Consider the following 24,511-nt stretch of genomic DNA (forward strand, 5'->3'; position numbering starts at 1 on the left):
ATTTATGATTTGAACCCAAAATATTATTTAACCAGAACTATGAATAAAATTTAAACTTTTTTTTGTTTCAAAGCATGAATGAACAATTTGCTAAGTCTGCATTTCACATTGTTTTCAAGCTAACAATTACTTCCAGAAACATTTCCTAACTGTTTTAACTAAATATTTCATTTCTCACAAAGCAGCAGTGCTGTACTGTGGTGCACACAAGCAAATTGCTTACAATCTTTGCATCATTTCCAGGTTTTGTGGTCATCTGTCCTTGGACAAAAAGCACAATGTCCTCTCATGCTTGCAGAAGGTTCTACAGGGGTAAGTTGTAGCAGTTTGTAATTTAGGGCAATCATATCAAACTTGAAGGACTTAGACAGATTACATGTATTCATCATTCTTCGTTTTATTTGTCTGTTGATCAACTGTTCTCCAAGCTCTTGCAAAAAAAAAAAAATGCCGTCTTCTTAAATATGATCTTTGCTTCCAGTTTATGTTGTGCCCTAGCCAAATGATGAGGCTGGCAATGGCAGCTGCATCCAGCATATTGAAAAACAGTGTCATTAGCCACCTGTTGATTTTCCGTCTGCAGGTGGTCATATGGACTAAGTGGTCAAGGTTATCCACCCTAACCTTGTTTTTACTGTAGTCATGGATGATGTCCAGCTTTCTTTGCTTTCCACCCACTGACAGGTCGTGGTGTATGCTTGACAGCAACAGCACAACTTTGGACTTCTTTGGAACATAGGTAACTAGGGTGAGTTCCCCATCAAAAGCAAAAATGAATGAAAAAGTTTCCGTTCTTTAATTTGCTTGCATTTCATTTGGGATATCGGCCTTGTTTTTCTGAATCGTATCCACATAGGTCAAGTCCTGCTGTAGCAGTCTTTCTGCCATGTCAGTACTCGTGAAGAAATTGTCACCCACAAAATTCCTTCCGGTCTTGTACCAGGGATGAACCAGTTTTGTGGACAATGGCCATCCATTAGTTACCATGGATACTTGAAGTGGACATGAATGAGGTGTTAACGAATGCTGACCTTTCAGATCCATCCACCCGAAGTGGCCAAACAGGTCTGGGTCTGTCGTTTAGGCAGAAACTGCACTGGGGTAACAAGTTACCCCAATGCGTTAACATGGGCTTGGGGTAAGTTGTTACCCTATATGGAAAAACACATTTACGCCTGGGGTAACGTGTTACCTTGGGCAGTTTTTCATCAACAGAGAGAAAACCATTCATGTAAGCAGATTGTTCTTTGGGAATATTGTGCACTGCTGTGACAGTGACAACATCCTAAAAAGAAATATTTTTAGAATTAATTAACTTTAAAATAATGCACAAAATATGTGTCTGCGGTAGGAAATTACCCCATGAGAACATATGAAGGTTAAATATGCTATGGCTTTTTGTCCCATCCAGTCAGCAGCCAGTAATGGGACACAAAAACCACATCATATTTTAAACCGTGGTTTTCACCTCCTGGCCGTGAGAAGCAAGTGGCAGGGCCAACGGGCCCCTCCGCCAATCAGTGGCAGAGAGTCGAGTGCAGGGAACTCCAAGACTAAAGGAGTCGCCGCACCAGAATTGGACCTGCCACTTAAACCAGGCCCTGTGATGTAAAGAAATCTAAAAGCAGACTGAAAATTGCTGTTCATACACACAAACATGGGATAATACAGAGAGTGCCTACATATGAGAAATGCCGGAAGTGTTCTTTCACCATCAAATCACGATTACTTTCTTTCAAGAACATCGATATAGACTGAGTATAAAGCAATGGTGGGGAAATATTTTGGCTGGATGATCACTTTAGGAAATTTGGTCATCTGCTGCAGGCAAAGAGGGTGGGGGAGGGGAAGAGAAGGGTACTGACCTGGCCCAGAGTGAGGGGAGCACAAGTGATCCTATCCAGCCTGGGCCCATCCACCCCATATCCACTGCCAGGGGCATCAGACAGAGCGGGTGGGCAGGCAAGGCCTCCATGGAGTGGGTCTGCAGGCAGGGCATGCTTGGCCAGGTGGATGGGATGGGACCACAGGCAAGCAGGGAGTGGTGTCCAGGAGCAGGATGGGCAAGTGAGGCTGGAATCATGAACAACGCGTGCCCCCAGCAGCTGGGGGGGACGGTGGTGGCGGTGGAAGCATGGCAGTAGCAGGAATGTAGCGGTGGTAAGTCAGCAGCAGGGGAGGGGAGGGAAGATGACGAGCGCCGGCTAGGGGTCGGCAACCATCCACAGACACCGCCAGCAGTGTCAGTGGTGTCCAGCGGGGATTGCAGACCACCCACAGACACCACCCACAGTGCTGACGGCAGGGTGGTGAGTAGCAACCACCCACAGGCACCACTGACAGTGTCAGCAGTGCCTTTTTGTAGGGGGTGTACCACCATGCTCAGTGGGTGTATGTGCTCATGTGGTGATGACAACATGGGGCTGGGGCTGTGATGTACTCTCTGCATGTCCCTACAGCAGGAGCTGGTTCTGTGGGCAGCGACAGGCAGGGAGTGGATTACAGCTCTGCCCCAGGCCCCGGCCTTGTGCTGTTACTGCTCCACAATCCTGGTCCCAGCCCTGGCCTGCCTATCCTGCTCCTGGATATCAGGGGTACTGAGCCAGTCTACATGGAGACCCTGCCTGCCTACTCTGTCCAGTGCCCCCAGCAGTGGGTGTGAGGTGCGCAGTCCAGGGTGCTGGGGCCATGCGTTCAGCAGTGGTGGAGACACTAGTGACAGCAGCCAGAAGGAGCCAATGTTGTGAGGGCTGCTGGGAAGCAGAGTCTAGCCATGCTGCCCCTGCCCTGCCGTGGGAGGTGGGGGGCAGGACTGGATGCATGCGCCACAGCCCAGGCTGGCCCCTGGGTTTGGGCCAGGCAGGGCCAAGGGACTTGCCACAGGCTAGACAGATTCTCTTGGTGGGCCAAATCTAGCCCCTGGGCCATATTTTGCCCACCACTGGTATAAAAAAAGTGCTGAGATTTTCATCGAGGGAGATGATTCATGAAGAGGGGTGCATATGTTTACCTGCCACAAAGATGAAGAGTTGTGATGCATTTATTTGATGCACCAGCAGCTTCTTGTTCCTGTGGAGACTGCTCCACAGGAACAAGCACATATATGGATAAAAGAAAATTAGCAACTGCTGGTTCAAAGGATATTTGGGGATATAGTTGTATACCAGAACTAAAGAGGCATGTGTCAATCACCATCTCTATCAGCTGCTCTGTAGCTATACCTTCTCTGCCAAAAGGGTGCACTGTACAGCAGGATACTTAACTCAAGTTATTTTTCTGTAAAATCCTAGTGGAAATAAAAGACAAGTGATTTTTTTTCTTGATGAACTTGGTCAAAACCACCACTAGGGTTAATAAGAATTTTCTGCTAAACACTTTGCCCCTCCCCAAAGTTGATAAATAAAATACCATATTTACTCAAATCCAAGACAAGGTCCTGTCCCATTCCCCCTCGCTGTCAACTTAGGGGAGAAAAAATGCCTGGTCTTGAATGCAAGTACTGGTCTGGACAGGCAGCAACTCAGCTTCAGCCTTGGCCCCAGGCTCAGGGCTGAAGACAGAGTTGAGCACCACTGGCCCCGGGCTGGGATGGCTTGTTTGGTGAGGGAGGGAGCTTGGAGCGGGGGGAGCATGGAGAACACCACAGGGTGGGTGTTGGGGGAGAAGACCGTTGTGTGAACCTCCAGGGGAATGTGGGGGAGACCATGTAGCCTGCCCCCCCAATGACACCTGTCCCCTCCCTGCTCTTACCTTCTGCTCTAGCTCTGGTCTCTCCAGCCCCAACTCAGCCCAGTGAGGGGCTGCCACCACTTCTCTCTGACCAGGCTGGGCTGGGGCCATCACTGGTGCTGATTGCTCCAGAATAGCAGAGCTGCAACAGAAGGTAAGTGGCTGGGAGGGAGAGGAAGGAGGCAGGCCCGGAAGACAGGCAGCAAGGATCGGGTACAGGAATGGGGGAAGGTGCCCAGGGGTGGAGGGCAGGAGGCAGGGGACAAGGAACAGTCATGGAGGGTCAGGCAGCAGGTATGTGACAGGGGGCACAAGATGGGGGCAAATGCAGGAGGAACAGGCAACAGTGGGGGACAGGCACAGGTACATGGAGAAAAGAAGCAGGAGACAGGGAGGGCAAGAGGCAGGGGAGCAAGGGGTGGAGATCTGGGCCCCCCCCCCATCACTGCTTTCTCTGCCACAGTAGTGTGGGGGGACAAATTTAAGATGACCTTCCACTAATTAGATTCTAGACATGGAAAATTAAAATACATTTATCATTTTCCATGTATGAAATCTAATTACTGGGGGGTTGCCTTAGATTCAGGTAAATAAGGTATTTAGTCATTGCTGCAGGCTCATATGGACTGTGAACAACTAACTTTGAGAGCCTGCACTGAGCTCTTCAGATGTTACTGCCAACAAGTTGCAATCTGTCTGCATACCACAGGTGCACGGGGACCTCTGGAAAAGCAGGGGAGGGAGAAGAATATCCATTTTCTTCTTTCTTTTTTTTGTAAAGAGGTTTAGTAACCCAGAGTACATTGCCAGAAACAACCTTTCAATCCAGCAAGTCTCATGGATTTCAGTACCCGTCAGGCTTCAGGTGCACACTTAATGGAACAGCCTGCAAACCACCACCTGCCTGGGTTTTAGGACAGAAGATGCATTACAGTAACAGCCCAATTCCTCCACAAGTCACACCGAGGGGGTAGCCTCAAGCTTTCTGATAGATGAGATTTTGGATGATGGAAGGAGAAGACCAACAGGTTTTGAAAAGGTTGTACCCCAGAGCACAATGAACAGAACAATGCCCAATGTCATATACTGGTGTGTTTTAAACCAAGAGTGCTTGACCCCCAGCTCGCAGCCCACAGAGCCATGTGATCCGGGCTGCAATGCTAAGGGTCTGAAAATTGGGTGGGGAGGGAGCTTTGGCAATTAATGTAGCCACTGCTCCTCCACTGCCAAATTTCCATGCCCTGAAGGCCAGATGATGTGGCCTCATGCATGAAATCCCACCAGCACATGCAGGGCTGGGGCAGTGGGACCCTATCTGGCAGGTGTGGGGCCTGGTCTGGCATGGGCCTGTGGCTACAATACAATGTGCAGGACCAGAACCCAATCCAATATGCACTGGATCAGGCCTGATGACTGGATGCGGTCCACAGACCCACTCCACATCATCCATCCAGTCCATAAGGCGAAAAGTTTGGACACCACTACTTGAAAAAGTTCTAACTGTGGCATGGCCCTGTGAAACCGGCTGTCATTCTCATCTAAGCTACTGTACTGCTTCAAGGACCTAACTGGAACTCTACTGTTACACAGAGAAAGTTACACAGACTAGTGAGGACAAATGGGGCTGCAATACCTAGAGGAAACTTCTGTCAACCCATCCTGTTACAGGTGCTATAACTGGAGCTTTCTTCTCACTCACTGTGATAGGTATGGCTTGCCTATACGGATATACACCGTGGACATCAGAGGAGGTGGAAGTGTCTCATCAGAAGGCACCAAGATATGAGCCACAGGTGTCTACAGCAGCGGTCTCCAAACTTTTTTGATCACACACCCCTATCAGTAAAAAATTTTTGAGCACACACCCCCAATATATGTATATTTATATAAATATAAATAGAAGTTCTAATATTTTCTTCCCACACCCCAATGGATCGTCTTGTGCGCACCCTACTTTGGAGACCACTGGTCTACAGGGAGAAACTAGAAATATTCAGCTAATAGCAGGAGTGGTACAATCCAAAAAAGAAAGGCTGTGGGAGGAAATCTCAATGCCAAGATCAAATCCATGCTATATAACACTGTTGTTTCATGGTGGGAGAGAGTGAAGAGTTGTATGCTCATCGGATAGGTTCACAGGGCTTGCCAGCAACCCTAGCAGAGTGCCAGAGATCAGGGGGAGGCCTGGGACAACTGAATAGAGGCACCTGGACTTTCACAGTGATTCTGGCCCCCAGCTCCTTGGAAGGTTTCCTTCAATAGCTGCAACACAGAGAACAGAGCAAGAGGCAAGTATGAATGCCACCAGAAGGGCAGCCGGTAAAGTGGAAATGGGATGCTGTGACTAAAGAAAAGAATATTAAGACACAAAAATATTAAGGATGCAGTACTTGAACTCATTTCCTGCTCCAAGTACAGAAGCACCTGAATCTAGTAATATATATCAGACCTTTCTCCAGTTAACTGTACCACCAGCTGTGTGCTAATCCCAACTGTGCCAGGGGCTGCCAAGACTTCTCTCTTTTGCCAGGGCCAAATTCCAAAGGACCAGGGATCTTCTTGGTGTCACTGTGATCTAAGGACCAACGAAGTTTCCTGAGCCTAAGGACCTAAGCCTCAAAGATGCTGTGACAGATCAGGTGGTTCTTCGCACCTTGCAGGAAATCCCTTTATAGTCACTTTCTGCTGGCAACACATACTCTTTCTCCCACTTGCTTTTTGCAACTTTGTATGTATTGCTATGGTACAGCTGTTTGAAGGGACCTAGCTGGTGCAGCGTGCACTGTAAATAAACTCTCTTCTCCATTTGCATACACAAACATAACTCTGCATTTCTCCTTCATGAAAGAAATCACTGTCTGGGAATGGAGATGGCCATGAGACCTGTGGGAGTATATGCAACTTGAACAGATTGTTAGGTAAGCCGGGAGAAATCCCAAGCAGTTGTTAAAAATACAGGGGTTATGGCCTAGAGCACTGCCACAGTTTGGCATTTCTCTCACACAAAAGTTTTGCTTGAGTAGGAGCTCCAGGATTACCTCCAAAAGCAGAGATCTACATATATATTACATAAAAGGTAGAAGATTAAAACTAGCAAGGATCCACTATATCAGACAATACAATTGCCTTGCCTTTTCGTCAGCAGCCACAGTCAATACCTGATATTACAGAGAAAAGCCAAAATTCTCAGCAATGTATATATTCAAATGTTCCCTGAAGAGAAGACTCCTTCCTGATCAATATAGGTGATCACTCTGGAGAAGGCCTGATTAGCTCCCATAGTTATCAGAGTTATTAACAGCAAAAAGTATTATCCAGCCCTTGTCAAATGAATCCAACACTATTTTATCCTGCAGTAACAAGTTTCAGAGATTTTCACTTTTACTTGATTTAAATATACTTGTCTGACTTCAACTAGCCCTTTGGTATCATAATAAGAGATAAAGCAGATTAAAGAAAACATCTATTCAGAGACTTCTATAATCCCAACATCAGAATAACCGAAGGGCTATTCTCATAATCAGGGATCCGAGCTTTCCATTTCCCTTGGAAAAAGGAGAAAAACATGGATTTCCCCTTTTAGTTTCACAATTTCATAGTTACTGGAGGAAAACACAGATTTCTCCTTTTATCGGAGAAAGATGTGGATTTTGCACTTTTGCAAAGATCTCTCTGCAGGCTGGCAGAGTTCCAGCCTGCAAGGGGTTGGGAGGGAGTGGGAGAAGGGTGATCAGGCCCAGGGCGCTATTTGCATGTACATGCGCAAGGCCACCAGGCAGCTTGGAAAGCAGCTCCTCAGGTAAGTCTGGGGAGGAGGGGGACTAGAACATGTGCAGCCTAGGAGCAAAACGTGGATTCACCTATGCTACAGTTAGGATGTGCAACTGCAGTACACTTAGGCTGTGATCTGCATGAGGTTCAGGATAGACTAGCCATGTCAGCACATACCTAGAGCTGTGGTGGGCTTGTACAGCCTACACTGAAGCCTAGGCCACCTTTTCATCGCTGTTACTGGTACCCAAGTAAGATGAAGAACTAAAGTGAGTGTGGATATGCCTCATCAGGCAGACATCTACAACTGCAGTACATACATACTCTAAATGTTCTATGGGTAGGGGTCCACTTCATTTGCGGAAAGACAAAGCAATTTTTGTGGCTTGGTCACGGCCCAAAGAGTTGATTTTGCAGGCATTTCCCAGCAGCCCCACCCCTCACCACTGACTGGCAGAGAGGCATACACTTCACTGACTGGTGCCTTCACTTGGTCTACGTCACTAGCGGACAGTAACTCTCAATCACATGATCTATGGCTGCAGTGATTGTCACATTGTCTGTATTGTGGTAAGCATTGCGACATTCTTAAACAGTGTATTATATGAATAAGTACACAGTTTGCTTGTGTTTTTAGGTTGATTTTGTGGGCAATCGCAGCCATGGTAATGTTTCCTGGCAATTGCGGAAAATGCTGTTTCTTGAGGTTTCCACGAAAATTGTGATTTAAGTAGACCCCTACCTATAAGAGAAACGGAAGCATTAGGCAAAGAACAGGTAACGGAAGGGACTGGACAAGTACAAAGAAAGGCAAGACAGTGCTATTCAAGCTGTATAGTGAAACCACAAAATTAAGAAGGAGGATGGGAAAAGGTGAAGTGTATTATCTGATGCTCTTATGGACTTCATGCTGAGAGGTCAGGGGCCTTAAAAAAGGGAAAGTTTTCATAATGTATCAATGGTCAACAAAACAGACCAGAATTACAGCAAGTAGTTAGGGTCCAAGCAGCAGCCAGGGATCCAGAGCAAATTAGTCACTGAAAGGAGAACTGCCAGTTTTTTTCTTTTGTTTAAGAAACTGGTAGTTTGAAGGTTATATGAGAGGCAGACCTAGGTTTAGCAAGGCCTGTGTGTAAAGGCATGTGGAGCACCAAGTATCCTGCAGGGAAACTTCAGTGTATTACACAGATTTGTTTGTCCTAGTGAAATCAGACAGGGAGGAACAAGACAGCCACCTTCATTGTACAAGCAAAATGTTTTAACCAACTACTTTTCAAGTAAGGCAGCGGCTAGTAACAGGAGATAAACACAGTAAGGAATCATGCCAGCTATTGGCAAGACTGCATCATGTGCAAATATATAACACTCCAGTGTATAAGAAACTGCCCCCTCCAACCTCTCCTAACCAGCACCTAGCCCATGAGTGAAAGAAGTACAATTTCCATTTCACAGATGGGGAGAAAAACAAGCACACTTAGTCACACAGGGGTGTCGGAGACATGGCCCAGAAAAGAACTCACATTTCCGTGTGCCCAGACCTCTGCTTAACAAAAACCATATTTCCTCCATCTAACAACCGACATAAGTCCCCAACAAATCTATACAGTGAAGCCAGTCAGAAAGTAATAAGCAGAACCAAGTAGGAAAGGGAGTTTTTAGGAAGAGATCTGGCAGAGGATCAGTGGCCTGTTCAAAGGAGGAAAAGAAAGGGACACAGGATCTGTTGCTGGCAGATCTAGCACTAGACATGGTTAAAATTCAGCAACAACGCCAGGGGCTGTGTGCGATTCATTGGTGAATTGCAGGGGCTGCCACAGATTCATACATGAAATATCCTGGTAAAGAGGGAAATTATGCATATGAGTATAGTTAAATTAATCTTTTATTGTTTCATATTTTAAGCAATTCTACGTAAGACCTGGTGTAGGCAGATGCAACTTCAATGGAGTCAACAAAGAAGCACCTATCTCCACTGAAATGAACAGATTTGCACTGACTTACAAGTCTACAGGTCTGAATCTAGACCAGAATATGAAACCTACAGCCCATGGGCCAGACCCTGCCTGTAGGCCTTCTCCCTGGTTGGCCAAGAAATGGGTAATCTTGCCTATGGGGCTTCTTTCCACTACCGCCACTGCCACCCATGCCCCATTTTCCCATTGTTTTTGATTGTAGCTGGCGACTTAATTCAGAGGCAGGCAGGGACAGGTAAAGGGGCATGGGTGGTGGCAGTGTCAACTTCTAGGGTGTTGGCTGTTCCAACACAGCAGTTCTGGCAGGGAATATGGCCTGTCTCCTGACTGCTGGCAAGGAACATAACTTACCAGCTGTTTTCATTTTGACACCCCTGACCTAGACCAGGGGTGGGCAATGTTTTGCAGCAGCAAGACAGAATGACCCAGCTCAGGTCTACAGTGGGATGATCCAGGCACTAGAACCACGGCCACTTCTCCCTACCACCTGGCTGCAGCAGAGGCAAAGCCCCCCCTTTGCTGAAAGCTGCCACAGCCCCCAGCTCCATGAACCAGATCCAGTGGCTCAGTGGGTTATAGGCTGCTGATCCCTGATCTAGACCATTACATTTAAAAATCAGTTGTGTAGTGAAGGCCCTCAGCTACATGAGACAACACACAAGGCCAAGTTCTTCCAGAAACACCCAACCCATCAAGTTCATGACAGCTGTAGGATACCAGTACCATGTTGGAGGGTAAAAGAATTAACAAGGGAAAGCAATTGGAAAAATTAAACAAGTGGAAGATCACAGAATCTAGAGTATTTTGGTGGCCTCTTCAGGAGCACTACTGTCTACCATATGGCAGGCAAATGAAACGCAGCAATGGATGCAGGCCAAGGGAGGCCATCTTCTGAGAACTGCATGTAAAACTGGCCTCATTATTTGCATTAAAGTTAATGTGATCCAGGAAGACTCTGAGTGCCAGGTGACTTCTGTTTTAAAGTATTTGATGCATTTCCACATCCATCAGAGAGACAGGAGTCATGACATAAAGGGTAAAACTTTTGGCTAAAACCAGACTCAAAAATAAGAAACAGCAAGTGGCTTTTATTCTTGCTGGAAAGAAATTTATCCAAAAAGTCAGGGAAGAGGTGAAAGCTTGGGCCTATCTCTAGTAATTTTTCAATACATCTGGATAATTTATGTGAGCCCATATCTGTGTCATACGTCCAATTATCACAAGAGGTATTTATGTATTTATTAATGCCAAATTGAATTGTTTATATATAGCTGTGAAAAGGTACTATGCAATGTGTCCCTGTAACAGAAGCACTAATCAACTCAGTCTGAAATTCTGGATCAGACTTTCAGGTTCAAGAAAGGCATCTCTCAATATTACATCCTCTCTTCTCCCCACTACTCAGCAATAGAGGGGGCAAAACTAGGGATGCACCGATAGAGATTTTTGGGATCAATACTGACAGTCAATTTTTAAGGAGGCATATCAGTCAATACCGATCTGATTTTGGACACCAACCTGGCAGCTTGGAGCTGCGTACAGCTGTTAAGTCTGTTATGGTAGAAGGGAAGGGGGGAGGGAAAGGGTGTGGGGGGCAACTCAAGGCCCCCGCAGTGAGGGAGGAGTGAGGCTGGGGCTGGGGCAAGTGCTGCCCAGCCAGGGCAGGGCGGGTGTGGGCCAGGAAAAGCCTGACACAGTCCCAGCCCCAGCCCACCTTTCACAGATCCGGGGGCACATGCGCCCCCCCCACCATGCCCTCCCAGACAAATAGTGGGAAAAGCGGCAGGAGCCGCTGAACAAGCAGGCGAGCAGCGGCAAAAGCCACTCCCCTCCCCCTGAAGGAGCCACGGCTCTGTCCCGCACCCTCCCCACCCCACCCCGGCAGGCCAGCGCTTGCCCCAGCCCCATTCCTCCCTCATTGTGGGAGCCTTAATCGCCCCCCCCAAGCTCCTTCCCTCCACCCTGCCCCTTCCACCACACCGGACTTACCAGCTTCATGCATCTCTCCACACTGCTGGGCTGTGCTTCTTGTTGCCATTGTGCTGCACTGTGGCTCCATGCATGCATGGGCACCTAATCGGGGAAATTATGGGCCACATTAGGCCGATCTCCGATGCAATCAATTTTCTTTATAATCGGTGCCAATCCAATATCAAATCAATGTATCAGTGAACCTGTAGGCAAAACCACAATGCCATACACAACCACAACGTAGTGCAGTACATTTTAGTGATGTTCAACTGGCAGCATGGTATTTCAGGACTAATTTAGAGCAGCCTAAAGGGCTTAACCCACAGCTAGCCTAAGGGCTGAGAAAGCATATGGTTTTGCCTTTATTTTTAGTGAAAAATATGCAGAAAAAACATGGAGATATATTTAAGCTTCAAATGGAACACTTCAAAAGACACAGAACCAGAAATAATGGAGACAGCTTTCTAGCCTCAAAAGTCAAAGGATCTATAATGCAGGAACACAGGAAACTGAAGTGTTAATGTTAGAGGTTAAGTTACAGAAAGACAAGTTTAATGGCGCAAGCAAATACTTTCTGTGCATTTAACAAGAGAAAATTAACCAACATAACATGCAGTATTGGTAGATTATGCACTTTCACTAATCCAGTGCCAGATGACAGGTGTCATCAATACACTAAGATTAAACTCATTCTCCTCCCAGATATACAGATTGCATCCTGGCATAAAAACTTTGCTGGGCTAATTTTTATTTTTGCTTACACTAGTGTAAAAACAGAGTTATTCCACTTGTGGTACAGTTACTCTTGATTTACACCTGTATCCAGGAAAGCAGAATGCAGCCTGCCTCCATAGAAATTAGAAAGAATTTAATCCAATATTTTTTAAATAAGCAGTAATGCACCACCATTTCAGCTAATGATACTAGGCCCATACTTTATGAAGATGTTTTCTTAGCTATGACAAAGCAATGATTCTCAAGCAGGGTGCTGTGAGATCCTTTTAGGTGCCATCCAATATTACCCTATTTACTTAAATCCAAGTGATGTCCACCCCAACCCCACTCAACATGGGAGGAAAAGTTCTTCAACTTAGATTCAACTGCAGGGAGGAGGGGAAGAGGGAGGGAAGGCAGGCAGCTGCGGCCCCAACCCCCAGCTCAGAGTTGAAACCACAGCTGCTGCTGCAGCTAGCCACAGCCCTAGCCCTGTCCCCACCCTCCACTGCTTCTGTCACGCATTGCCTTGCTCTGTCTCCCAGCTCTGTCCATCCCCGCTCCCCATTTACCCCAGGTCACAGGTCCATCTCCAGTCAAGGCTGAAGCTGCAACTGCAGCAACCACTGCTGACAGAGGGCAGGGCAAAGGGGCAAATTTATACATTGTCCATGTATAGTATCTAATTAAGGGGGATCTTATCTTAAATTCAAAGACACTCTGCATTCAGGTAAATACAGTGTTAATGTTAGGTGTGGAAACATCTATACATGATTCACAAGATAAAACGCAGAGATTTCAAATTGGACTCCATTGGGTCAAAAATGTTCTGACCTGTTCTGGTCTTTCTGAGTTCTTTTTAACACAAGAATTGTCTATTATTTTTCTATAATCAAAAAGTCAGTGAAATATAAGAGCTTTCCAAGGGTGCCTTGAGTCTAAATGGTTGAGCATCATTGGCATCTAGTTTTGTGTCCTACATTCAAAAATACAGAAAGATTTGGAAGGACAACAACATCCCCCTCATCTAGTGCTGCCGCTGCTTTATCAAAACAATAACATTATTATTAAACTGGTAAAAAATGTTCTGCCTTTCAAAGTTTCAGCAAAAAAGGACAAACTTTTTCAGAAATATTGGTCCCACTTTTCATGAACACTACTAATTTGTTTTTGCAGCATCTCTGGGAAGTATATCCTATAGAAGATGAGCACTGGCTAGCTAAATTGGAGGTCTAATACAGAGCCCATCAAGTTTCACTGACTTCAGTGAACACTGCATCAAGCTTTAGCTGAGCATCATCATACATGTTTTAGAGAAAGGGAGCTTAAGTGGAAGATTAATTGATTTGCACCAACCAGGTCACCAGAGGAGGACTGCGTTTTAGATCTGAGATTGATAACTGCAATATGTTGTTCAGTCCTTTAGCAGAAAGGAATCTCCTGTAAAATAAATTACAAGCATTTTGTCTATTGTAGGGATGCTTATCTCATTCATTTATAAAGGTCCTGATATAACAGCAAGAACACAGGCCATGGTACTTTCAAGAACTGCTCCTGGATGCTGTTTACAACCACCCTTAGAAACTAAAAAAGCACACCAACATGCTCTAATCGAAGTGTTTTGCCTCCATCATTGACAGGAGCTGCTTTCTGAGCATGAGATGTCAGACTGTGCTACATCTATTAGACACAGATTCCACCTGCTCAAGTCCCTGAAAAAAATGTTGAACACAAAAGGTAGTGGGGTCTTCCTCCTCATCATCACTTTTTATGACAAAATCATAAGGCAAAGATAGACAAAAGTAAGCACATAAATAGTTTCTTCAGGGACTCAAGCAAAGTGGAACAGGATCACACTTGGATGCCTAAGGGGTGGAACTGGGTCTGGCTCCAGGTTTCTGGCAAGGATTGTGATCACAGATTTATTGTTAAAAGTGATTATTTTGGGTGGAAGAAGTCTAAAAGATTAAATGTAATATGTATGTGCAAAGTAAAGTACAAGGCATCATTACACACTGACCCTCCCAACCCTAAGAGCTTTTTATAAATCTGAAATGCTTCTAAGTGCAGCATTCATCTCCCTATATCTGAAAACAAGTACACTCCTAAAACAGGGAACCCAAGATGGGGTGCACAGATATGCAAAATCATACATTTGTAAAACCTGGATTGGAATAGAGAAGTAAATCTTGTAGTGTAGTAGGTGTCTGATAATCCCATGTTTCAGGGATTTTGCTGGTGAGCTGTAGAGACCAGCAAGGAATTTGGCTACTAGTTTATGGCAGGAAGGACAGGAGATTGCCTTCCTCTGACACATGCTGGCCAGAGCTAAAACTGAGGGGTGTTGATTGAGGTGCAATGAAATTCCTGCTGGTACTTACAAAAAAGTAAGAGGTTTGCTGGCTGGAGGGTCTTGCTCTTCTGTTCAGGGTCATATCAGATTTAGGGGCAGGAAAAAATAGGGTCAAACTGGAAAGGGCTGTGAAATTAATGACATTACATACTGCCTGGACAAAGTACTTGGGCTTATATTTTCAAAAATCCATGGTAGTCAAGTGCATACTTTGAAACACCTAGGTTCTAATTCTCAAAAGCAGATAGGTTTCCAGCAGGAGGAAACAGGAGCAGCAGGTTCTCAGTTTCTCATTATCAGACATTAGTGCTGTATTCTTTTGGGAGACAGCCTCCTCCCAGCTGATTCAGAGGCAGCTTCAGTCAGGACAGCCCCTTGTCTGAGTGCTAAAAAAGCTTACAACCGCCAGGCTTCGACTAGCCACTCTCGGGTGACTTTGATCTACTGGCGGATGTCACACCCCTTCCAGGCCGGTTTGTCATCGAGGTAGTTCTCTCCTCCCACATTGCCAACCCTGTTCTTTCCTGCCATGTCTTGGTGTTCTTCAGTAGGCGGGGTCAGTTAACGGGTCCCTCAGTGGCCCTGGTTGTGCCCAATGGCTGCTCATGGGGCTCCACCACCCCTACACCCTGGTCTCACGCCACCTTTGGTGGACTGCCTAGCCGTTATCCGCGGTCTTCTCTGCGGGTCACATTCACCGCTCCGCGTCCCGGAGCCAATGGCTAGAGGCTCTGCTTGCCCCACAGGCCAGCCCCTATAGCGCTTCACTCCTTGATCCCGTCCTACGGCGTACCTTCCCCACTATGGCCACTACCAAGGCTTCCCTGCAGCCCCGCCACAGGGACGTTTATCCCTATTGCTTCTGCCCCATTGCTCGGGGTAGCCAAAACAAAACGAATATACCTACACCAACCCATAACCTATTCCCCGTCCCTGGACCCTTAAGGTGAAGGATGGCTCTCCACTCTGTTCATCGCTCCCCGGACTAGCTCCAGTCCATCACTTAACACCCTGGGCCCCAGTGGCAATCCCCGCCCTGATTACAACCCCCTTCAGGGCTGTCCCCGGGTCTTCGCCCCTTGGAGTGTCATCCTCCGCACCCCGTCATCCCGGCACTTCCATCTGGGTCCTGCTGCGCTCTCAGGTGCCACTTCTGTTCTCCCTCCACTCGGCCAGCTGGTTGCTCCTCCATTGTTTGGCAGGGGCCTTCGACAGGGTGCTCCTCTCTCCCCAGCCAGCGTCACCTCCTGCTTGTCAGTCTCCCCGGGGTCTGTTCATGGAGCCCGCTCTGTCACTGGCATCAGCTGCAGCTCCGTCTCCTGGCTATCCGCCCCCTACACAGCTGTGGCTGCCATTTTTATTTTCGCTGGCCAGTGTCTGACACTGACATCAGCGGCCAGCCGCAACTGTACAAAGAGGCAGCTAACAAACCACGCGGATTCCTCTTTCCGCCCCCCGTGTGTCTCGCCCCGAGCTGCTGGTGAATGCCCTGTGTTACTTCACCTCTCAGGACAGAGCTCATCTACTGACTGAGGGCATGGGGCTGGCCTGCAGCAAGCAATAGTGTGCAGGGCCTCTATTCAGCAAATAAGCCTAACCTTCTGCAGGCCCTTGATATATGCCAACCTTGTGGTAAAACCAGAGTCTATCCTGTGGGAGATCAAGGGACAGGAGAAAAGTCCCAGTGCTGAGGCAAAACAATAGGAGAGAAACTTCACAAGAGAATTGCCCAAAGCTTCCTCTCTTTCCATGAGAAGGGATGTTTGGCAGACTTAATTCTATGGGATTACTCATACAGCATAGTATAGTTCACACGATGCAATGGTGATGGAACTCAAGCATTTTGAAGGTATGATCCATTTAGGATCTAGGGAAGAAGAGGACTTGCTCTTTCAAATATAATCCTGATAAACCTTGAAAATAGAAAAGGCATTTCATGCCCCAGTCTCCTTCTCACAAAACACAAGTTCTTACAACCTGTGCTAGTGTCTCAGAATTGTGCCCAGCTCCCTGACAAACCAATTCCACTAATTGCTTCCATCGCTGGCCAGGCAATGGAATTCCTTGCTTTACCCTCCTATTAGCATGATTTTACCCAAGCTGTTTATCTGCTGGTTCCCTTCCTCATTGCACTTCCTGTCATCTTATTTTGAGCACTTTCACTTAAACAGTGGATGACAGTTAAATCCCCATCTTGCTACCCAAATCAGAATTCAGATGACAAAACTCTGTTGTCCAGCTTTAGACAACTTAAGTTTGAAAATGTGACTCAAAGAGTAGTCCATAAAACAAAAGCTAACATGATATACTGCTGCTGTGTTTAACTGAGCAGTGCTAAGTAGTAAAGAGACCTTCTCTACCTTTAAATAAAAAAATCCACAGCCTAGCCCACGTTAAAATTCTTTCCATCTTTTTTCCTTCAATCACTTTCATCCATACAGAAATCCATATGGACTCTATTATGGATTTATGGAGTTAAACCATGACCCCCGTATGCCCTGCACATGAATAGTTTGGTGAATCTACTTGACACATAAAATACTCGGGTATGGGCTTCTCTTAACTTACACTTTTTCTGAAAAGAGAGTTTCTGTTTTCCTGTAACTGATCTGCTGATGTCCTATGCACCTCCAAATGGCTAGGGGCCTGTCTAATTACAAGAGGGGTGGGGTGGAAGGAGCACAAACATAAATATAAGGTCTCAACATTTCCTTCAGCTTCTGCACTGAAAAAACTTTAGTTCATAACAATTTAAGAAATAAGGAAAAAGAATAATTTAATAAGTGATATGTAGTCAAGGCAAACACATGGAACTCTTCCCACTGTGTTCCAAAGCCTCATTCAAAGTTTTTAAACCTGGCCTTAAATTTAACACATAAATAATCACATTAATATCAATGCATCAAATTCAGCACATGGTTAAGTGCTTGCTTGTTTGGGTCCTACAGAATGAGATCTCACCTTTACCTCTCTGGCTGCATGTGGGTCCAAGAAACACAACAGGGAGGTACACACATTTCATGTAACAAAGGTACTGGAGACAAAGTCAGCTCTTTGGTAAGTGAAGACAGAGAACTCAAATGTTTGCCCAATTTTAAGTATTAAGTCTTAATCCTGACCACAAAGACACAATTGAAAGGCAGCATGTGGGTATTACAGCTAGGTTCTTCTATTATTTCCAACAATGCAAATTAAGAGCAGAATTGGACCTTTAAAGAAAAACATGTAACAAGATAATAAGTAGACTAAGACTATATTAAAGAATGTATCTGGTACACATTGCAATATTAAATATTAAGGTTTCTTCTAAGAAACTTCTGGAACTATTTTATGGTCTGAGACATAAAAGAGCAAAAGGAGATTGCTATAAAACTCAGCAGTTACAGTTTGCAAGGATTCATGCAAGCCTAAATTTTACTTTACCACTCTGTAGCCACCAAGTTTCATAGAAATTAAGATCTAAAATGATCCTGGGACCCAGAAAGGATTTCAGACCTAGGAGAACCCTTTCGAGAAATTAGCATTAGTTTAATCTGAAACCCATTCACAGCTCCATGTCCAATGTGTAGTTTGACTAACTGTCCACTAGAGGGATTCCTTAAATTACAAAATATTCAATTTGTGACTTTTCACACTTGTCTGACACAAACTTGTGCTTCATAGCTGGAAGTCGCTTCTCTTGCCTCCTAAACATCCCTCTATCCCCTTTTCTGCAGCTGTCTGAAAAATGCAAAGGAACACTTTATGAAAAAGAGATGCTCAGTTATTAATTCTAAGTTGTGAATGTTTTCAATTACTGGCACTTGATTTTCAAAGCTCCAAACCTACCATCTGGGAAAACAGAGGAAAACCATTACCCTAAATAGTTCACTTTTGCTTGAACTGGCTCTGCTCTGTGTTACCTAATCGGGTAGGATAAAATGCAGCCTTTTATTCTTTAAAAGGTTTGCTTAGCCCAACCAGTCCTTGTATCATTGATGGTGAAACCAAAGTTCCTATGGTTCATCATCTCCTATTTCTTATGTTGGTTAGTACTATAGTACATTAGTACTATAGTATAGAGTTATCTCTTCCAATCAAATGAATTCTCTTAGGGCCACTGGTATCGCTCTGAATTGATCCCCTTCCAGAACAGAAAAGTTGAGTCAAAGGGAAGGGTTAGTGCATTCATGTGTATGCATGCACGCATGCATGCATGCATTCATGTATGTACACACACATATATATGACCAAAAGTGTTATATCTGTGGGCAGTCCCAGAAAATATATGTTGTAAGCAACAAACCCACATGGTTGTAGATGGCTGAGTTGCTTGTGTTCATAATTACTGCTTGCAGAAGCTACAGGTAATTGCTCTCCTACAGATTTCTCACCAAGCTAGTACAGTAGGTGTTAGCATGTACATTCTGAGGATGTCTGAACATCAGTTCTCTTCAAATAATTGCTGAATTTCTGCTTGCTATATTTTTCACATTCCATTTGCAGCTTAGCTATTTCAGCATCATTTAGAATGGCAGTTCATTCATTAGACCTACCTGCTTTTCAGAAGTTTAGCTATTTGCTCTCAATTATGGATGAACTGTAAACAAAGGTCATTCAACAGCAACCCGTCACAACGCATGATGCACAACACAGCACATAATATGCTTTAAACAGCACAACCTGAGATGAGTGCTCATTACAATACCTAGTAAGTTATTACCTCAGCTAAATACTAACTAGCCTCTCCAAAAGAACCCGACACTTTCTTGAAGCTTGGTAAAAAGCACAGCCTTCCATCCACTTTTTGACTATCAGCAGGCAAGGAGATTATAAGGAAACTATATTCAAAATCCCAATTTCACATCTGCCCATGCAGAATTCAACTTGGTTCAGATGCAAAACTAGCCCTGATCTGGCCGCAGGATGCAACCCCAGATCAGATCCAAACACTGGTCTGTAAGCCTGCACTCTAAATGATGAGTTGTTGACCCAAAACAACAGGTAAGTTCTTTTGAAAAGGTCACAGTCAGAGACAGAAGAAATGCCATAGATAGAACTGTTTCTCTTGTTCTGTAAAATGGAGTTTTCTTCAAGGCTCAGGTATTAGACAGAAAATCCTGGCAGCAATCTTATTTTGTACAAAGAAGTCAGAGCAGAACCCTGCCAAGCAGACAGCTATGAGCTCACTAGTCTGAAATAACAACTCATTGAGAAAAATATTTTGTGCGTACAATAACTAATTTGTTTATGCAGGAAAAAGAGTAAATATTATCTAATATAAACAGTGATTGCATCCTTCCATGAGTTAATGGTGACAGCCCTTGATTTAATCCCCCCTTTAATTACAAATGATAAATTAAGGGAAGTACTTCATAGTAGTGACTTTTTCACATTCTAGTCACACTCTTTGAACACATTTCAGAGTAGCATTTTGAAAAGCGTGTGTAACCAAAACCTCATAAACAGTTTTCTGAAGTAGAAAAATCAGATTTGAAAAAGCAGAAGACCCAGAAGCAATTCTTATCCTCCGTAAGTTTCAGAAGAATCAGGTAGGTTTTCCCAGTAATCAGATGCCAATTATTTTGGAGTTAATAAAATAAAAGGTCTTAAAGAACTTCCTAATGAAAAACCACGTAGCGTTTGAAGCAAATGTATTAATAAAGGGTACAGAACCAACATACTAAACATTCTTCTTTTTGTAAGATTAAGCCTAATTGCAACTGGCGGAGAAAACTGAACGAAGAACTCTGGTATCCTACTGTGCTACTTCTCACTCATGGCCAGCCATAACTTGCTACGTCTGTGTCCTTTTACAGCAAAAGCTAGAGCTGCTGATTCTCTCCCAGCTAGGATGTTGCACTGTAATTTCAAGCACACAAAGCCATTTTACTTGGCCTCCGCTATCTTACTGAGGTCAGCACCATAGCAAAATACTACTGAAAGTAAAGTAGGATGAAAGCTCTTAGCTGTTTCAAGGCATCATCATGCGTATGCTACAATACTCGTTTGAACCAAACCTTCTGGGAGACAAATAAGAAATAAATAAGACAATCCATTGCAACATATATAATAATCCCACCCCAGGAAGAGCAGAATCATGAATAATAAGAATATAGATGACATGCAGCAAGATTTTCAGTGTTCAGAGTGGACACAGGTCAGCACTTCGTGGGTTGAGCCATTGGAGTTGGCCCACAGACAGGGGGTTTTGGTGATTTCATAGATTTCATAGATTTTTAAGGTCAGAAGGGATCTCAGTAGATTGAGTCTGACTCCCTGCCCTGGGCAGGAAAGAGCGCTGGGGTCAGATGACCCCAGCTAGGTGCTTGTCTAGTCTCCTCTTAAAGACTTCCAAGGTAGGGGAGAGTACCACCTCCCTTGGAAGCCCATTCCAGATTTTGGCAACCCTCACCATAAAGAAATCTTTCCTAATGTCTAATCTAAATCTGCTCTCTGTCAGTTTATGACCGTTGTTCCTAGTAACCCCCAGTGGCGCCCTGGTAAACAGAGTATCCCCTATTCATTTCTGTCCTCCCCCCACCCATGAATTTGCAGACGATTACAAGATCTCCTCTCAGCCTTCTTTTGCCCATCCACCTCTGGCCCAAGCTGGGTCATGCCAGCCCACAACCTGAAAAGACTGCCAGTAACTGACATATAAGATTAAAGGTGCTGCTCCATAACCAACAGGAGTTGAGTTCAACTTCCATGGTCATAAGCCTCAAAAAAAGCTGGACCCTGAAAAGTCAAATGAGAAAGTTTCAGATTAAGGTCCTGAAAGCAAATCTGTCAGATCAAATATTTATCATCATTACACATTTATTGTGTGGAGTGTGATGTTGCCTAAGCTTTGACTGACCACTTATCCAAAACAAACTACTGCCATTATATCAGGTTCTCCTAGTATCATTTCAGGGTACCAGCCCAAAAATGCATAAAGAATATACAAGCTAGCATATCTGTATTGAAATTAATGTGCATGATTGATATCAATATCAGTGAATAAATTAAATTACCAGCCTTTGCCCATGGCTTTAGATTGGACTGGAAAACAATGTTCTATTGATATGTAACATTTCCCCACCTTTACCCATGCACCCACCTGGTCTTGTATAGGCACTCTCTCATGATCTTATAGTGCACACCCGGTACTGGCTGCGGGCTGTGTCCCCAGGACCTGAGCGTTGGGTCATGTTCACCCCCGAGGAAGGCCTCAACACTTTCCTGCCATGACTTGATCATCTTTTCTTCAGTTGTGGGGCTCCTACTCACAGTTCCTTGCAGACCAGGTGCTGCCTTTAGCAGGCATTCTTTGGGTTCCACCTCCCCTACACCCCAGCCATACGCCAGCCCTCAAGATGGCCAGATGATGGGTTGCCAGCCTGTCCCTTGGTGTTGTCGCCTGTTCTCTTCTCTCCCTGTCTGTCTCTTGGCGCCCCTTCACCCTGGATGACTACAGGGCAAGGGGCTGTTCTTGCTACTGTGTCTGCTTTCCCTCTGAGGCGTAGCAGTCCACTGCACTGCCTCAGCTCTCCCTCTTGACCTGGGGGTCGCTTGAAGACTCGTTTCCTGGTTTGGACTCTGTGTCCCCTCTGAAACAACAATAAGAAAAGAAAAAGAGAAGAAAGGAATAGTTGCGGTACGGGGCCTCAGCCCACCCCACTCACGGATCTGGCATCTGTGGTCCTCGAGATCCCTCGACGCCGTCCTCCTTGGTTCAGCTGCCCTGCCAAGCTGGGTGAATATTTCTTTTAAGGGAGCCGGGACCCCTCCTGTGGGTCCTCATCCGGACCCCTGCCAAGCTGCTGACACTGCCTGTGTGTAGCCCGGGGAGAAGCTTCACCTTTTGGCTCTGGCATTGCTGCCCCCGCTTCCATTTCCCCACCACCAGCTTTTAAATCAGCCAGGTGGTGATTTTTGATGATGTCACCTCCTAGCACCATTCCCAGCTGGCAATAAAAGCAGCTGATGAACCAGGCGGGCGGTCTGTCTCGGCATGGCTCTATGTCTCCTAAAAACGGTAAGTATGTCCTCTTTTCAGGGCTTTTCATTTCTTTCTTCGTGTGGGTCAACCCTGCTTTGGGTCCTGCCATGGGAGGATGCTCCAGGGTCTCTACTTGTGTCCCTCTGGGACAAGCCAGTTAGACCAGAAGTGGGCAAAATATAGCCCCTGGGCTGGGTACAGCCCCCAATTGATTCTGTCTGGCCTGAGACAGGTCTCTCTGCCCCTCCTGGTCCAGACATGGGGGGTAGTCTGGGCCATGGCGTGTGCAGCTAATCCTGCGGGTCCCAGAAGTGGAGGTACCACTTGGCACAGAGTGCAGCCTGCCCTATTGTACCCCGCAGCTCTCAGCACACCAGAAGCTGAAGTCCACGGGTCTGGACAGCACTGCAGCAGCCCCATGGCAGCCAGACTCAGCTTCCTAGCAGCACCCTCAGCAGCAGCTCACTCTGCCCTCACACTTTTGGCTGCTGCTGGCAGCATCTCCACCACTGCCACCAGACCTGGCCCTGCTGCCCAGGTACCCTTGCCCATCTGCCCCACATCCACCACTAGGGGCACCAGACACAGTGGGTAGCGTCTTCATGGAGACCAGGCCGGGACCCCCATGGGCAGAATGCTCTTAGCCAGGTTGATGGGACGGGGCCATGTGCAGGGAGCGATGTCTAGAAGCATGATTAGTGGGCATGGCCAGGGCCCAGGGCAGGACTGTGATCCACTCCCACATGTGCCTGCAATGGGCACTGGTTCTGCAGGCTGGGGGCCCTGCCCATGAAACCAGAGCCTGTTGCAGAGACGTCTGGGGAGCAGATCAAAGCTCTGCCCTGGGCACCAGCCCTGTGCTGTCACTGCCCTGTGATCCCAGCTCCGGCCCTACCCATCTGTCCAACTCCCAAACAGCACTCCCCACCTACCCACAGCCCCATCGCATCCACCTGCCCAAGCACACCCTACCATTGGGGGTCCTGGGCTGGTCTCCATGGAAACCTGCTCCATCTGGCGCCTGTGGAGGTGGGTAGAGAGGGGACAGGCCCAGGGCTGGAAAGGATCAACTGGCATCTCCCAACCCCCACCAGGCAGTGTAAGTAGGTGTGACATGGAGCCCAAGGCAGGTCCCAAGAGCTCAACAAAACTCCTTAAGTGGCCCTTCACCCCAAATAATTGCCCACCCCTAAGTGAGACACTTCCTTGGAAGAACACTGCAAAAAATTCTCTCAAGACAGCTGCTGTGCTCTGCACGGGTAACAAAGGCATCTTCACATCGCCTATGCTACTGAGCTGGTATTTGGGCTTGTTAACAAATTGTATCACGTGTGAAACTTAAATGTGTGATAAATCCTTCAAGGTACAATTTGAAATATCTGTCTGTAGCTGTAGCCAACTATGAAAAGATCATTTTATGAATGCGAGGTACCAAATTCCACACCCTGCTTCAAGTCTGTCAAGGCTGCCTCTTTCATATGGGTGATTTATGAAGCCCAGAATGAGCTCCCAAAGTTTAGTTTGGCTTGGGGAAATTCCCCAAGAACATACTAAGAGAAACTGTAATAAATCAATCTATCTATTCTAGTACATCTCCTATAAAAATAAATCACTCTTGTCTAATTCAGTCTAAATAAAAAGCTGATACTTTCAAAGCTGCTTTACTAGTTAACTGCTTCTAACCCTCCTTTGCTGCCAGAACCTAGCTTGGTCTCACAGAGCAGGGTGGCACAGTGCGGTGGACAGGGATTTCCTGAGACTTGCTCAGGAGGGCAGATGCTCTATAAATGAGTCTCTCTCCTCTATGTTGCCTACCAGCACATCCTGAATAAGAAATCAAGAAGAAAAAGCCAGTTCTGCCTCCCATTACAAACCAGTCAGCTAAAATGCCAGCCATATAGGTATGGGGAAGTATGCTATGCCCCTTAAAGTAATCCCTCACATTCAGGCCCAGATTAATGCATAGGCAAACTAGGCACATGCCTGGGGCCCTGAGCTGCAGGGGGCCCCGGTCATTCCCTTTGCAATGGCCTC

The 24,511-nt window shown here is 45.9% G+C and overlaps 1 protein-coding gene and 1 long non-coding RNA gene across 2 annotated transcripts in view; one reads left to right on the forward strand and one right to left on the reverse strand.

The window, feature by feature from the left end:
• The window catches only part of COLGALT2 (collagen beta(1-O)galactosyltransferase 2), a 104,749-nt gene that overhangs the window by 54,649 nt on the left and 25,589 nt on the right, over positions 1-24,511 (reverse strand). The window lies entirely within an intron of this gene.
• LOC109307206 lies at positions 1,919-23,135 on the forward strand. Its single transcript, XR_002100200.1, has 3 exons — positions 1,919-1,978; positions 9,177-9,181; positions 23,091-23,135. It is a non-coding gene; the product is annotated as an uncharacterized LOC109307206 (long non-coding RNA).

The sequence above is a fragment of the Crocodylus porosus genome, unplaced genomic scaffold, assembly GCF_001723895.1.
Source record: "Crocodylus porosus isolate Cpor-Errol unplaced genomic scaffold, CroPor_comp1, whole genome shotgun sequence".
Lineage (NCBI taxonomy): Eukaryota > Metazoa > Chordata > Crocodylia > Crocodylidae > Crocodylus > Crocodylus porosus.